Here is a 14,546-nt window from a genome sequence, read left to right as displayed (position 1 = left end):
TGGCACCACCATCCCTTGAGAGCTTAGCCCACTCAGTCCCCTACCAAGCCCACTTGTAATGCTGACAGACCCCTGTCATTGGCTGGTGGGATCGAACCTGGAACCTCTGAAGCTTAGTGTATGTCTCTATTACATGAGCTAAAAGCCACATGGCTCTTAGCCAAGGCTGTAGCTGGCTCATCAATCTCTAGATGGTTTAGGTACCACTAGAGGGGGACAGAGGGTCACAACAAGCAGTCATGGGTTACATTTGCACAGGGCTCTAACATTCTACTGCTCTTCATTTAAGCATTAGAAATATATAATGAATGCAGCAGCCGTCACTCTAGCTCATCCTTCCCTTGTAAGTCCTTGAGCGACCAGTGTTGTTCAGATAGGCCAGGCTCTCCTACCTCATCAGGCTTGTGCAACACTTTTTCTCCTTGAGCTGAAGAAAGTGGCCAAAGACTCCTAATAGATCAGCCCCCGCCCTTTACAGCCTTCCAGTCTTTCTGATTAATGACTCTTAGATCAGCCTCCCCAGGTGATCCCAGATCTTTGCCAGGTGAGCTCTCTCCTGACAAACCAGTTTTCCTGGTTTGGAGCCAGTCTGCCAGCTAAGGTGTTTGTAATGGATTGGAGGACCAGCCCAAGTTAACAAGCCTCTATTTTCAGCTCTATACCACTACATCTTGGAATTTCAATCCAACATGGAAGTAAAAGCATAACAGAGAAGGCAATTAGCCCCCCACATTCAAAATGTAGCTTGATAAAGATACATATAGAGTTTATATTTTCATACAGAACTTGTACTGGCAGATCTCCAGCTTGTGTCAATCTCATTTACCTGTATTATCCATTATTCCATGTAGTGCCCTGATCTGTCACCTCCCCTCCAGCATACCGCTTGGGAGTGATCTGGCCCCAAGATACAAGCATTGTCTATGACCAAACAGCAGCACTGCTAGAGGAGAAGGAAGGGCAATGGCAGCAGATAGGACAGTCTTCATATCAAAAATAGCATTTGTGTGCTTTTTCAATAAGGCAGTCAATGACAGGGTTTGCAAATGAGAAAATAATGTGAATAGATATGTCAATGCTAAAAGCATCTTTCTTTCTCAACTCCACTTGTATATCCTGTTTTCTGCTGATACTCACCTCTGCTCTGGCATTGGGTAATTCAATTAATTAATTTTAATGAAGGCCAACCTCTCAACATTGCCTGACAGGAGCCCCCAGAATGTTATTTTACTTATGTCCTGTCCGTTTTAGTGTTTGGAGCTCTGCTGAAGAGGTTAAAGGGGATGCAGCGGGGGAGCAGTGTGTGGTCCAGAAGAGTATGGTGTATTCTGGCAAGAATGGCAGGAGTCAGAGTGGGGTTTGTTCAAGCTTTGTGCGCATGTGTGGGGGATGAATACTAAATGTTATAAAGCCTCGGTTTTAAAGCCATCACTGATCTGGGAGTGTAACATTTGGTGAGCCAGGCGAGAAAGGCTGAACTGCAGTGATCTGACCTCTTCATTCCAGTAAAAACAGCCCAAAGGTAATGGAAAGAGAAAAGTGATTTTGCAAAAAAGTTTTCTCTGGAAGCAGAAAGGGGAAGAATTATTTGTTTGTTTGTAAGGTCTATGGCTGGAAGAGAATTAGAGGACACTTCTTGTGGAGCTGGGAGAACTCTTATATCAGCTAAAGGATGAGCATTTAAGAGATTTTGTGACTCTATGGGTGTTTCTAGGACAAGCTGCAGTAAAATTGCAGCAAAAAGTCACTTTTGCTTTAAACATATAACAAGCATCTTTAATAGTGGAAATCTGGGAGAACTGGAAGATTGGGGATTGTTTGCATTGCTGGAATTAAGACAGAAGATTGTACACCTCAGTGTTACAGCCCCCCCAAAAAAATCAAATTGAAACCACTAAAGTAGAAACATTTCAGAAACCATGTGCTAAAAATTAAAGATGCTTGAAATACAATGTCCGGAAAGCATGAAGTCAATTAAAATCCAAATTCCTATGAAAAACTGGTCATCCCCATTTCAAAAAGAGAGCTTTAAAATAATAGAAGAGATTGGCACCCCCTACCAAAGAGACTGTTTCACACTTCCACTCATCAAATTAATAGTGGAATTTGAAAGGGATGCACTGAGGAAGAGATTATGAAAGTTGTAGTTAGAGCAGTTTGCCCACAGCTGAGCAACAGGACCTACCTGAAAGGGAAAACTTATCAGATCATGCCAAAACTGAGGTGCATTGTAAGGTCCTATTATCAGGAAAGAGATGAAACTGAACTTCACCAGCAGCTGTTAGAGCAGCACAAGAACCAAAGAGTCACCTCAGGATTTTCTAGTCAGAACTCTTGTCTGGTTCACAGGAAGCTGACTCTGACCTAAGGTCTGGTCCCATCCTTGTACAGAACATGTTCCTCCATTCAACCCTGGCGGGATTACAGAATGATAATATTCAGATAAAATATTCAGATCTTGGGAGACAGACCAGTCCTTGCTTACAGACAGCCCCCGAACCTGAAGCAAATACTCACCAGCAACCACACACCACACAACAGAACCACTAACCCAGGAATCTATCCTTGCAACAAAGCCTGTCGCCAGCTGTGTCCACATATCTATGCAGGGGACACCATCATAGGGCCTAATCACATCAGACACACTATCAGAGGCTTGTTCACCTGCACATCTACCAATGTGATATATACCATCATGTGCCAGCAATGCCCCTCTGCCATGTACATTGGCCAAACCGGACAGTCTCTACGTAAAAGAATAAATGGACACAAATCAGACATCAAGAATGGTAACATTCAGAAACCAGTCGGAGAACACTTCAATCTCTTTGGTCACTCAATTACAGACCTAAAACTGGCAATTCTTCAACAACAAAACTTCAAAAACAGACTCCAATGAGAGACTGCTGAATTGGAATTAATTTGCAAACTGGATACAATTAACTTAGGCTTGAATAAAGACTGGGAGTGGATGGGTCATTACACAAAGTAAAACTATTTCCCCACATTTATTCCTCCCCCCCCCCCCCCCCCCACTGTTCCTCAGACATTCTTGTCAACTGCTGGAAATGGCCCACCTTGATTATCACTACAAAAGGTTTTTCCCTCCCCCAACTCTCCAGCTGGTAATAACTCACCTTACCTGATCACTCTCGTTACAGTGTGTATGATAACACCCATTGTTTCATGTTCTCTGTGTATATAAATCTCCCCACTGTATTTTCTGCTGAATGCATCCAATGAAGTGAAGCTCACGAAAGCTTATGCTCAAATAAATTGGTTAGTCTCTAAGGTGCCACAAGCCCTCCTTTTCCTTTTGCGGATACAGACTAACACGACTGCTACTCTAAAAAATAGTCAGATAGTGGTATTACCTTATTTAAAAGATAATCAGGCTGCAGATGAGACCTTATCTGAGGAAACTGAACAGTGCTGAAAGTGGTCAGGTAAAAAATAATGGAGCTGGGGTGTGGTACATGTGTTAAGGCAGTAAAATGTATTTCTGTGAAATCACTGTGTACAGAGCAGGGGCCAGAAAGTGAAGCAGTACCTTCACCTAAAGGAAATGAAGTCTCCAAAAGTAACTCTCAGATGAATCAGATAAGGGAATTAAAGATCAGTACTGATTAAATTAAAGGTGTGAAAGATTAAATCAACATTAAATAAGCTGTCCAGGCACATTGCAAAAGGACTGAGAATAGGAGGAGGACCCTTCAGATAGGCAATCCCAGAGAAGAAGGTGTTAGCTCCAGGCAATCAGGCAGAAGCAGTACTGTTTCAGATGTGGAAGCAAAGAATGCTCTACCAGTAAGTTGCCATGCAGAGGGGCTCAATCAAAAAATTGTCCAGAAGGGGAAATAAGGCAGAGGGTCACCCCTACAGGACTGGGAGTGACTTGCAAACTCTCAGTGTCCCAAAGTCTACTTCAATATCAGGTAGGAAAATCACAAAACTACAGAGACAGAACTGATACTACATTAACCAGGAGTGATCAGTATAGTTGCCACCTAATACCCAAGCAGGAAACCAGAGTTGTTAACTTGGTTGGACCGATGTATGGTGTGGTATTTCCTCAATAAAGCACAAATTCATGACTTATGGGACACTGGAGCTCAGGGGTGCATGGTTTCAAGTCACTGGGTGGAAAGTAATTTCCCCAGGAAATGCCTTAGAAAGCTTGAGGAGTTGAACTTCAGTGTGCCAATGGAACTCAAATCCCTTAAAAAAAGAATGTATTGAAGTCCAGTTCCAATTAAGCAAAGTCAATAACATCCTGTCTGTTCCTGTGCTGGTCAGTCCACACAAGTTGGAGAACTTGATCACTGGCCACAATGTTATTGAGGAGCTAGATACTGTTGCTACAATTCACTTAATGAGTCACCAGCCCCTAGCCTTATACACATTTCATATAGTTAATTTTCTCTTTTGGGGTATCACAAAAGTAGAAGCTCTTTCAGACTTTATCAGAAACAACAATCCCGAGAACTTGTGCATGCTTAAAGTGGAGAGAATGGATATAATTGTCTCCAGAGGAAAAAACACTTATGTAACATTAGGCTTATGCAGGCCTGGGTACTGAAAGTTTAGCAGCAATGTTTGAGACAGATGCTCAGTGACTTGAGGATTTGAACATAAGACATAAGTAAAAATAGCTACAGGATCATCTAAACATCCCCATCGACAATCAATCAAATCATAATGCTGTTCCAAAGAGATGAACTGTGCTAGGACATTTAGAGCAAACAAAAATCTGAAATTCCAGTGGATACTCAGATAAAAGCCTTACAGTGCCAAAGGAGAGAATCAAGGGCAGAATCCAAGCACCAAGAATCAAGGGCAGTCAGTAAAGAGGAGAACAGCCTCTAAGCAGAGTGGATGATTGAGATGTTTGAACCAGCAGTGAATATGAGATATTTGTCAGATATGCAAGAGAAAATGGCTCAGCAGATGTTGAAAGAGGAGTCCATAGCTTTCTCTGGAGATGATGGATCAATAATCTACAAATGCATATCTAATTTTATAATCAGTAACATGTTCAAAAGACTTACATCTCCGTGCCACATTCACTACATAAAGAGGATACAGGAATATCTGCAAGATCTGCTAAACAGAAGATGTATCTATCAAAAGCAACGAGGAGTCCAGTGGCATCTTAAAGACTAACAGATTTATTTGGGCATGCACAAATAAGAAAGTAAATCTTTGTTCTGTTTTAGATCAAGAGGAGGCCTGCCATCAAGTTTTCATGGCTCTACAATTAGTTACCTCACAGCTTTTATTACTCCATAGGGTCTGTATGAAGAGGTGAGAATCCCATTTGATTTAACAAACATAGCTGTTGCCTTCCATGGGGTGTATGAAAGAGTTCCTTGTGGAAGTTAGGGATCAGGTGTGTTTTTCATATCTGGATGATATACTTGCATGTGGTACCTTTTGAAGAACATGTGGAGAATGCAACAGTTACAGCAACATGGATTAAGCTAAAGGCTTCTTCATGTCACCTCTTTCAGAGAGGTATATTAACTTCAGAAGACACTATCATTCCCAGATAATCCAGTTGGCATTTTGGCTGTTTCTCTGTAAGAGCACAAATAGCAAATACCATAGGGATCTACACAAATTGCTGGGTTTCTTCACCTACTATTGAAAGGTACATTCAAACCTTTTTTTGGAATAGCGAAGCCATTGTATGACTCATTGACTCAGTCATGGATCAAGAAAACTAACTATTATGTCTAGGCTATGTCAATACTACAGCCGGGATCAACGCTCTGAGATTGATCCACAGGCGGTTGATTTAGCCGGTCTAGTGAAGACCCGCCATATTGACAGCAAATCGCTCTCCAGTCAACCCCTGTACTCTACGCCTGACGAGAAGAGTAAGGTAGGTCACTGGGAGAGTTTCTCCCATCGACCCCCTGCGGTGTAGACCCCGTGGTAACTCAACCTAAGGTACGTCGACTCCAGCTACTTTATCCAAATAGCTGGACTTGTGTAGCATAGGTCAACTTACCGCGGTAGTGTAGACATAGCCTACAGCTGAGAAGAGTTATCACCTTCATTTGGGGAAAGCCGGAGTTTCTAGATTTGAAATGGGCCATAGCTGACGCATTCTGTGACTGTTTCTTCTTCACACAATCCTTAATGATTTACAGTGATAGGTTAACTGGTTGTCTTCACTTCTGCAAGGCTGAATGACGCAGCACCTGGCAGCTTGCAGACTTAGCAGCCTTTAACTTCAAAGTTAAATATCATCCAAGTAAATCTAATGGGGAGGCAGATGCTTTTTCCAGGATGCTTTGGAGTTGGCAATACTGTATCTGTGAATCCCAAATACTTCACAAATTTCCTTTATGAAGAGGCAGCCATCTGTATACTCAAACAATGAAAGGGGTGACCTCCAAAATAACAGCAAACAGAATCAACGGTTTCCTGTGTGAAACTATTCTCAACTACTTGTATTACTCCACCAGCTCTACTGACTGGGCATCAGACTGTGCCTGGCCCTTACCTGGGTGTGCAGATACAGAGAAGGTGCAAGGAGCTTTTACCTTGCATAGCCCACGTTAAGATCAGGCAGATCTCTAGCCCTTGTGCTGACAGATAGGAAAAAGTGGGGCTATGGCTCTACTTACAAGCCCCAAAGGGTAGTGGGTGTGCAGGGGTTGTATGCCTAGGGTCTGCATGAGGCATTCTAAGGTAGAATGCTTACTGATTTTCTCTTTGTGAGGTCACTTCTTTTGTTGTTTTAAGCATACATCTGGCTACAGGCTAGTCAAGGAAATGTGTGAAATGTTCAGGATTCACAAATGAAAGTAAATCATAAATGCATACTAAAGATTTTCTTTCATGGGCTGTGAAACTGACCCCCTTCAATGCCTCTGGATTCTGTATATGCTTTTGAGAAGGATACTCACACGGCTTTATGGATATACAGTACTGATAATACCAGATATGATAATGCCCCAAATACACTATGCTCCACCCTGGAGATTTCCTTCATGTGCTGATGAGGGTGGGTCACAGTAATTCACATAACCTAGTTTGAGCTAGGAACGTGTATATGAGGGTATAGTGCTTTAGTTTCAGAAGCAAATTGGTCTTTAATTCCCCCCCCACACACACACACACATACACCACCGCCATCACTATTTGCAGATAGAGGGATGTTAAAATTAGATTCTGATGCCTACAGAAGAAATTCTTGCCTGGGTTATAATCATAACACATGCCTCTAAAGTAAATCTACATTAACACAACTCAATGTGGTAATTAAGATAGAAAAAGGAAGTACTAAGCTGCATGGCCTATCAGATTCCTTGGGGAGAAGAAAAAAAAAAAGCACTGACGTGACTTGAAATGTGTCCAAGGGGTTTAGTTAGCGTCCAATTAGCTGCAAAGTTCCTCTATTAAAATGCATGACAAATACCAGCCTACGTGTCCCTGAACCCTTCATTATTTAAGTCCTAATTTCAGATGGTTCTTTTATTATAGCATATATCCCAAAAGCTAGCACTGACTTTTAATTACACTAAACAATCATTGCTGTCAGGTGATAAATTGGAAGGACAGCAGACTATACGGCATATCTAGGCAAACCACAAGGGCTCAGCTCTTAACCAAAAGCAAACAACAGAACAAAGACAAACATTCTAGGAACAATCTACAATAAAATGAAGGCCAAATGGCCATCTCAACTTAACCTTGCATTTTATACCTGTCATGAACTCCCCAGAGAGTTTACTCAGGCAGCCAGACAGAAGTCTGAGCACAGGGAATGTTGAGTATAATAGAATGTGATCATGTTCCAGTCCTCAAACATCCTGAGGTTCAAAAAGGACATACTTTTTTTTCCCCTGAAAAAATGATGACTGACTGACCCCCCCAGTCAGTTACAACAGTTGCGATCAGAGTTGTTTTCCTAATATCATACCTATATAATTAATAAAGCAGGTTCCAGAAATGTATGAAGCATGCTTGACAGTTGTCATTTAACACTGCCTAGCCTTTATCCATTCTGTCCTTTGAAGTTGTGCATCTCTGTGTATTAAACACATGAAACGTCTGACTTTGAAAACGGGCCAAGGCAATTTGTCAAATTTTGCACACCATCAAACTGGCAGTATCTAGGTATCCTTAAGTGGGTCAAGGAGATAGTACTGTACCTCCAGATCAGTGGGACGGGGAAAACCTCAATGGGACAGTCTTGGTCAGGAGAGTATGGCAGATGTGCAAAATGCAAGGAAAAGGTGGAGCAGAGAGAAGCATTTGAATCAGTACTGGGAAATCTTTCCTGTTCTCAGCCAGAGATTTTCATGTTCTCTACAGGCTTGATCCTGCATGTAGCTGAGCACTCTAGCCTTGACCAGCAAAGCACTTAAGTACATGCTTAACTTGAAGCAAGTGAGTAGTCTCATTGACTCCAAGCCCTAGGTACTACAGTGATTAAGTGCATTATAAATGAAACATTGTGGTTAATGCTCCTCTGATTATTTTCTGTGTACTGCACTTTTAAGTGTAAGAAGTCGGCTATAGCTATCTGCTGCGGGGTTAGAGGTGTGTCTGGAAGCGATGCAAGTGGACTATTTGATGGGTATTTTGTGTTTTGTTTGTTGTCTACTTAATATAAAAGAAGCCATTTAGCTCTTTTTGTATGAGGAAACATCACATACAGTATCTGCTGATGTACCATACTATATTCCATTTCCTATCAACAATGCACTGTTCAGAAACCTATTCTTTGCCTGCTGTGAGCTCTTCTCCCCTTTTGCAAATGTACTTTCATGTGGGAGTTTACAGAGCTTAATATTCAGCTGAAGTATGTGTTACAGAAAACCCACTCGTCTTCTCCTCCTCTCCCTCCCCCGCCCCATCCTCCCAGGATAGCTTCCAGGAAACTATAGCAGCATTTGTATAGCTACAGTATGTGCAGTACCCTTTAGGCAACATATAGAAAATGTGTTGAAAATGGATACAATGGATTTTTCTATCAGCGTTACACAAGTTAGCAAGCATACTTTGTGAAATTTAAGCAGAAGGATCTTATTCCCCACACCCATAAACTTCTTGGATTCCTGCCCTTATCTCATGCAGAATGGAGGGGTAGTAGAGGAGGAGAGTCTGCTCTTTTTTCCCTTCCAACTAGAGCAAAAATTTTGCCTAATGCATTGACTGTGTTAGCATTATAATGAGCATGAGTTGTAAAATTTGGATCTGTGATTGGGTGTAGAATTTGAAAGCTCACTCCCCTTCCAAAATGTTGCTGTAGGATTAGGGGGGGACCTCATCTTCAGTAGAGTCCACCATTAATATTATCTTACAAAAAGAGAAGTTTTGAGAAGCTAAACAATAGCACAGTGATTAGATGATAGTAGGTAAGAGGATCAAATTCAGCTCTGGCGTAAGCAAGTGCAACTCACATTTCCAAGGTTGAATTTGGCCCCAAAGGTTACAGTAAACAAAGGAGAAGGGGACAGCTGAAAATAATCATTTCATTTCAGATCATTCAGAGCTCACAGTCATTTTAGAAATGTGATGGCTAACCATGTGAAATGAGGGTCCTATGTGGTGTTTTTCAGTGCTCAGTGATTGGGTACAGATGCCAAGTTAAGGGGCAGGAAGACATTAGTGAAGCAAAAGGCAAGAAAACAATAGTATCATACTATGAGTTGCCTAAATCTGCTAATTACTAGTGCTTGTTAAAGTTAATATTCTCCTTTCTAGATAAGTAACATGAGAATGAGTTGGACATTAAGCGTACCATAAAAATCAGTCACTGAATAATACTGCTTCCTTTATGCTTGAAACTCAGTGTGAAATGTGCTTTTATCATGCTATGAATCCTCAGCAGCAAGGTATATGTCAGTACATGAAATATCAGTTAGTATGTAGTACTTACCTGGGAAACATGATCACAAGTAATGGTGAATTAATTGTGAAGTGTAGATTATTAAAGAAAATGTCATCTCTAGATTTAAAATATTTTAAAATATATATACAGATTTGAGTTTACATAGGGAGGATATTCTAGATCATTGACTTGATGTCAGATCTTCACACAAATTGAATGTTGCAAGGTTTCCCCTACAAGCTTAATTTTTCATTCATTTAAAGAAAATAATGCATATGTGGTAAAACTTCTTACCATTACGTGGGCTAATAAATAGCCACAAATTCAATCAGAAATGACATATATTATTTTCTATTTTGTTCCATTGCCATGCAGTGGTTACAGCAGACAACTGGAGTCAGGGCTTCTGGTTCTGTTCCCAACTCTGACTCAGTGTGACCTTGAGCAAATCACTTAGCATCACTTCCTTCAGTTTCTCCAGATGTAATGGAGATTTCATGGGTGTAAATCAGTCATCATGAATTGAACCCAGAATACTGAACTCTGGCCTTGCCATGAGTAAAGAGGAAACTGGTTTTTATGATCTTTGGAAACAAAGATCGTGTGTATGAAAATGCTAAGCTGATGCATATGTTGGATTAACGGTTTAAGGATATTTGTAAAGTAATTTTGTTGGACTTTAAAAAAAAAGTTTTGGCATTAAACAAATCAGGTTCATAGTTGCACCAAATGATTTTATCCACTTCTATTGGAGTATCACTACATGAACTGTTTGGGAAGATGAAAGTGGGGGCATAAAAAGATTCACCAGAATAATAGCTGATAGTCGAAAGGTTTGGAAATTTCACCTGGATGCTGTTGATTTCACCTGGATGCTGTACCCTTACATCCTTGAACCCTGGCCTGAGTGAGGTATCTCAGGTGCTTCCTTCCTCAGCATCCATCAGGTACAAGCTATCCAAAACAGACTTTTGTCCAGTAAGGAGCGCTTGCTTCAGAAAGCCTCATATATGGATTACAGAAAACAACAAAAATAAATCTTACTCCTATAAACAGTGTCTAGTTCTTTCTGAACTCTTGTCCCCTGCACCTGGAACCAGTTTCTAGTTCTGTTTTTTTTCTGGAAACATTTTCAAGCCCCTTGCCTTCTGGGTTCATCTGTTCTTCCCTCTTCCAGCTGGCAGAATGGTCTCTGTGTCCTCAGGGTTGCCTTTGGTTACAAGCTCCCTTAGTACCTCTGTCTCAGGGTTGCCTTTCAGTTACACATTCCCTCCCTGGGAACTCCCTCTCTCAGGGTTGCCTTTCAGTTACAAACCTCTTCTCTCTAGAGATATTTTCTTCTTCCCTTGCTGGACTGCTCAGGTAACCTTCTTAAAGGGCACTCCACTGCTAACTGGCCACTAACCAGCCTCCTGGACCACCCATTACTTCCAGCTGGTCTTCAGAGAACTCTCATGGGCAAGCTAGGCCCTGATTCCCCTGGAAGGGCCACTTTCCCCATGACTGATGCTTATTAAGGAGACGAAAAATTACCTCTACTGGAGAGCACAAGGTGTGATTCAGTACCAAATCTGGCCCTTTGCAATCTCTCTGTTGTTGCTGGTGCTATCACTGACAGTGGAAGCAATGTGTAACAAATGCTAGGCAATCTCCTAGTAATTAGTGAGGTCATCAAGTGTTGCAGAAGACATGCAGAACCATGAACTCAGATCTTTTTAGAATCTACCATAAAAAGCTGCTTTATGCCTTTTAAATATCACTCTCATTTTTGACTTAAAGTTGCTCTCTCTCAATAATGGAAGTGATACAAAAACCTACAATAAGATACTATTAAAACATACACTGTGTATGCTCCCCTCTGTCTTCTGCTCCCCTTCACTTGAGTTAGCAAAACTATGCTGGGGACATAGAATAAGAGACCAGTGGTTCTGTGGCATGCTCCTCCTTTCCCATTCAGCCACAGGAGCCTTGCTACTCCAGATCCACAGGTTTGGAGTGATAGGGGTCAGGAAAAGACATGCTGGTGGCTGGGAGGGTTTATTCAGTTGACAAGATGTGCTTTGGCTTGTTGAGAAGATAACTATGTTGGAAGAAAGTGTTGCTTCAAGCAGCTTGTACTCTGTATTTGCCCACCCCAAAGGGTGCAGATACAGGCATAGAAAGAAGTAAGAAAAGAGGCCAGCTTCCACCACATGGCTGCCAATTCTTTTCCTGAAAATTGTAGGGTTCGGCAGTTATGTCCCCTGATTCTGACAGCTTCTCGAGCCCACCTCACTGATGGGGTCATTAGAAGTCAGCTCTGCAAGATGATCTTACAAGACTGCATCTACATTAGTCCTCTTTCTTTAAAATTTCTTGGCATCTCTGCTGCAGCTACACCTATGGTATTGTAGACAGGGTTCCTGCAGCTGCCAGTGTCTTTTCTATGCTGGAGTTCCCACCATTTGCAGCATTCACCAAGCTGCACCAGTGATTGCAATGACATAAAAGGCTTAATGCAGAAACGCCCCAAGTGGTTCCATGAACCTTTTGTCTCTCTCCCATGGGTTTTACCATAGGAAGACAGATTATGGCCCGCACTGCACCTAGTGAAATAGAATCTAAAAGTTAGGTGCTCTGATACCATGGTCACAATTATGGGATGGATGGGCACACACAGGCTTTAATGATAGAACTGGTTTTAATGCTGACCCTTATTATTCAAACAATATGGCAGATGTAGATCTCAGATTTAAATTTTCTAAAAACAAATTTTTATCACATTTAAGGTAAATGGCAGGAGATTCATGATTTTTTTTTTAAGTTCCAGTGGAAATGGTGTTCCAATCTCATGTAAGCATTTCCTTGTGCAAGCTGCAATCAAAGCATTGCAGTAGTTTGCTAGAGCACGAGAACCAGAAAGTAAAAGTGACTCATCTATTTTCATTGTCCCAGTTTTAAACAGTTAAAAAATGTTGAAAAGGTTTTTAAATTATTAGTTTCATTAACCTACTATGTTGTGAATAACTGGAGCATCTTGAAAAATATTAATCAAATGATATGATGGGATTAGTGACTTTTCAACCACATTACTGTATGCACTTTTTCATTATTCATCCAGATTAAAGCGAGCAAACAACTCAGAAATATAAATAAATGTATTCAAATTTGATTAAATATTCAGAATAAAATGTTGGTATTTTTTCCCACTAGTATTTTGTCCAGCTTTTTTTAAAAGACCTTTAAAAATATTTTGGCCTCAGTATTCAAAATTGATAAGTGATTTTGGATGACCAGCTGGATACACATTTAGAGGGGCCTGATTTTCAGAGGGTGGTTGCTTGGCACAGCAAAACACAGTGCACAAAGTCCTGGGCCTATTGAAGTCAATGGCAAAGCACTCATTGACTTCATGGAGCCAGGATTTAACCTCAGGCTCCTTTGTGTCTCACATTAGACATGGAAAAAATGAGTCACCCATAATCACTTCAAGCAACTTAAGAAAAACTCTTAACTTGATCGCATTAAAGGAATGTATCTATTCTTAAACAGAAAGAGGACAATTAAATATGTAAATGCCAAGTGTCATGAGATAGTTGTATGATTTTCAGCTCTCATGTTTTCACCATTTTGCATCAGCTTTGTATATCACACAGCACAAGCAGACTTATCTTGTAGAAAAGCAATTTAAATTTTCTCCATAAGGCAATCATATTACCATGCGTATGGGCTGCTGCATTTTCTCTGCCTCATTTGCCCTCTCCGTGTCTACCTTCGGTTAGTAAGATGGGGGGAGAGGAAGCAGAAATCCCAGCTCTGGATATGTTTTACGGATCCTTGTATGGTAGGGGTTAAGAGAGATTTTGCTGACTGCAATTTGATGTGCTTTGATGCACCTGTAATCCCAGTACATCACTCTGAATGGTTAAAAAAACTAATTGTATTCTGCTTAGCTGAGTGAACCACAAGAAAAATTCTACAACTTGAAAGGTGGAGAAAAACAAATAGAGAGTAATCATGGAAGAGGTGCAAGAAGATCATCCATCCTGCATAGAAGAAGCAGTCTTCAATTAAATATTTATTCATTGGTAATGAATGCCAAATAACATTAAATAAGCATTTAGCAGAATATTAATCACATACTTAATGGATAATTGCAGTATATTAACAATTAATGGCCCTTTAAGAAACTAAATATACTATGGTACATAATAAGTGTTAATTGAAAGCTATTTCAGGAACTTTATCTGCATCCCTTAATTGACACAATACGGTTACTGAGCCCTTCTGTCCTTATTTTATATATTGTAGTTATTGTGCTGCAAAATATGGGCCCTTCCTGTGTTATAAATTACCCCCTCCTTTAATGTGACCAGGAAAAGATTTCAGCTGATCTCGGCCCAGAAAAATCAAATGATGTCTTTTCCCATGTAGCACTGAAAGCCTTACTGATAGGTGAGTCCACTGACCAGTAAAGTTAATCAATTTCAATGATGCTGACTTGGAGAGTTACTTAGCATTTAAACAATTATTCATCTAAACCACATACACGTTGTTAAGTCCTTGAGATGTAACCACACAGAGCTCTGAAACTATCAGAAAGCCAGTGACACCTATTCCAAACATGGTGTTATGTTGTGGTTGTTGAATTTTCTTGTCTTGTTCCATAACTGAAATAATGTTCAGGCTGTTGGAGAATACTTGCAATTAACTGCTC

This window comes from Chelonia mydas, chromosome 2 (genome assembly GCF_015237465.2).
Source record: "Chelonia mydas isolate rCheMyd1 chromosome 2, rCheMyd1.pri.v2, whole genome shotgun sequence".
In the NCBI taxonomy this organism is placed as follows: domain Eukaryota; kingdom Metazoa; phylum Chordata; order Testudines; family Cheloniidae; genus Chelonia; species Chelonia mydas.
This window is presented reverse-complemented; position numbering follows the sequence as displayed.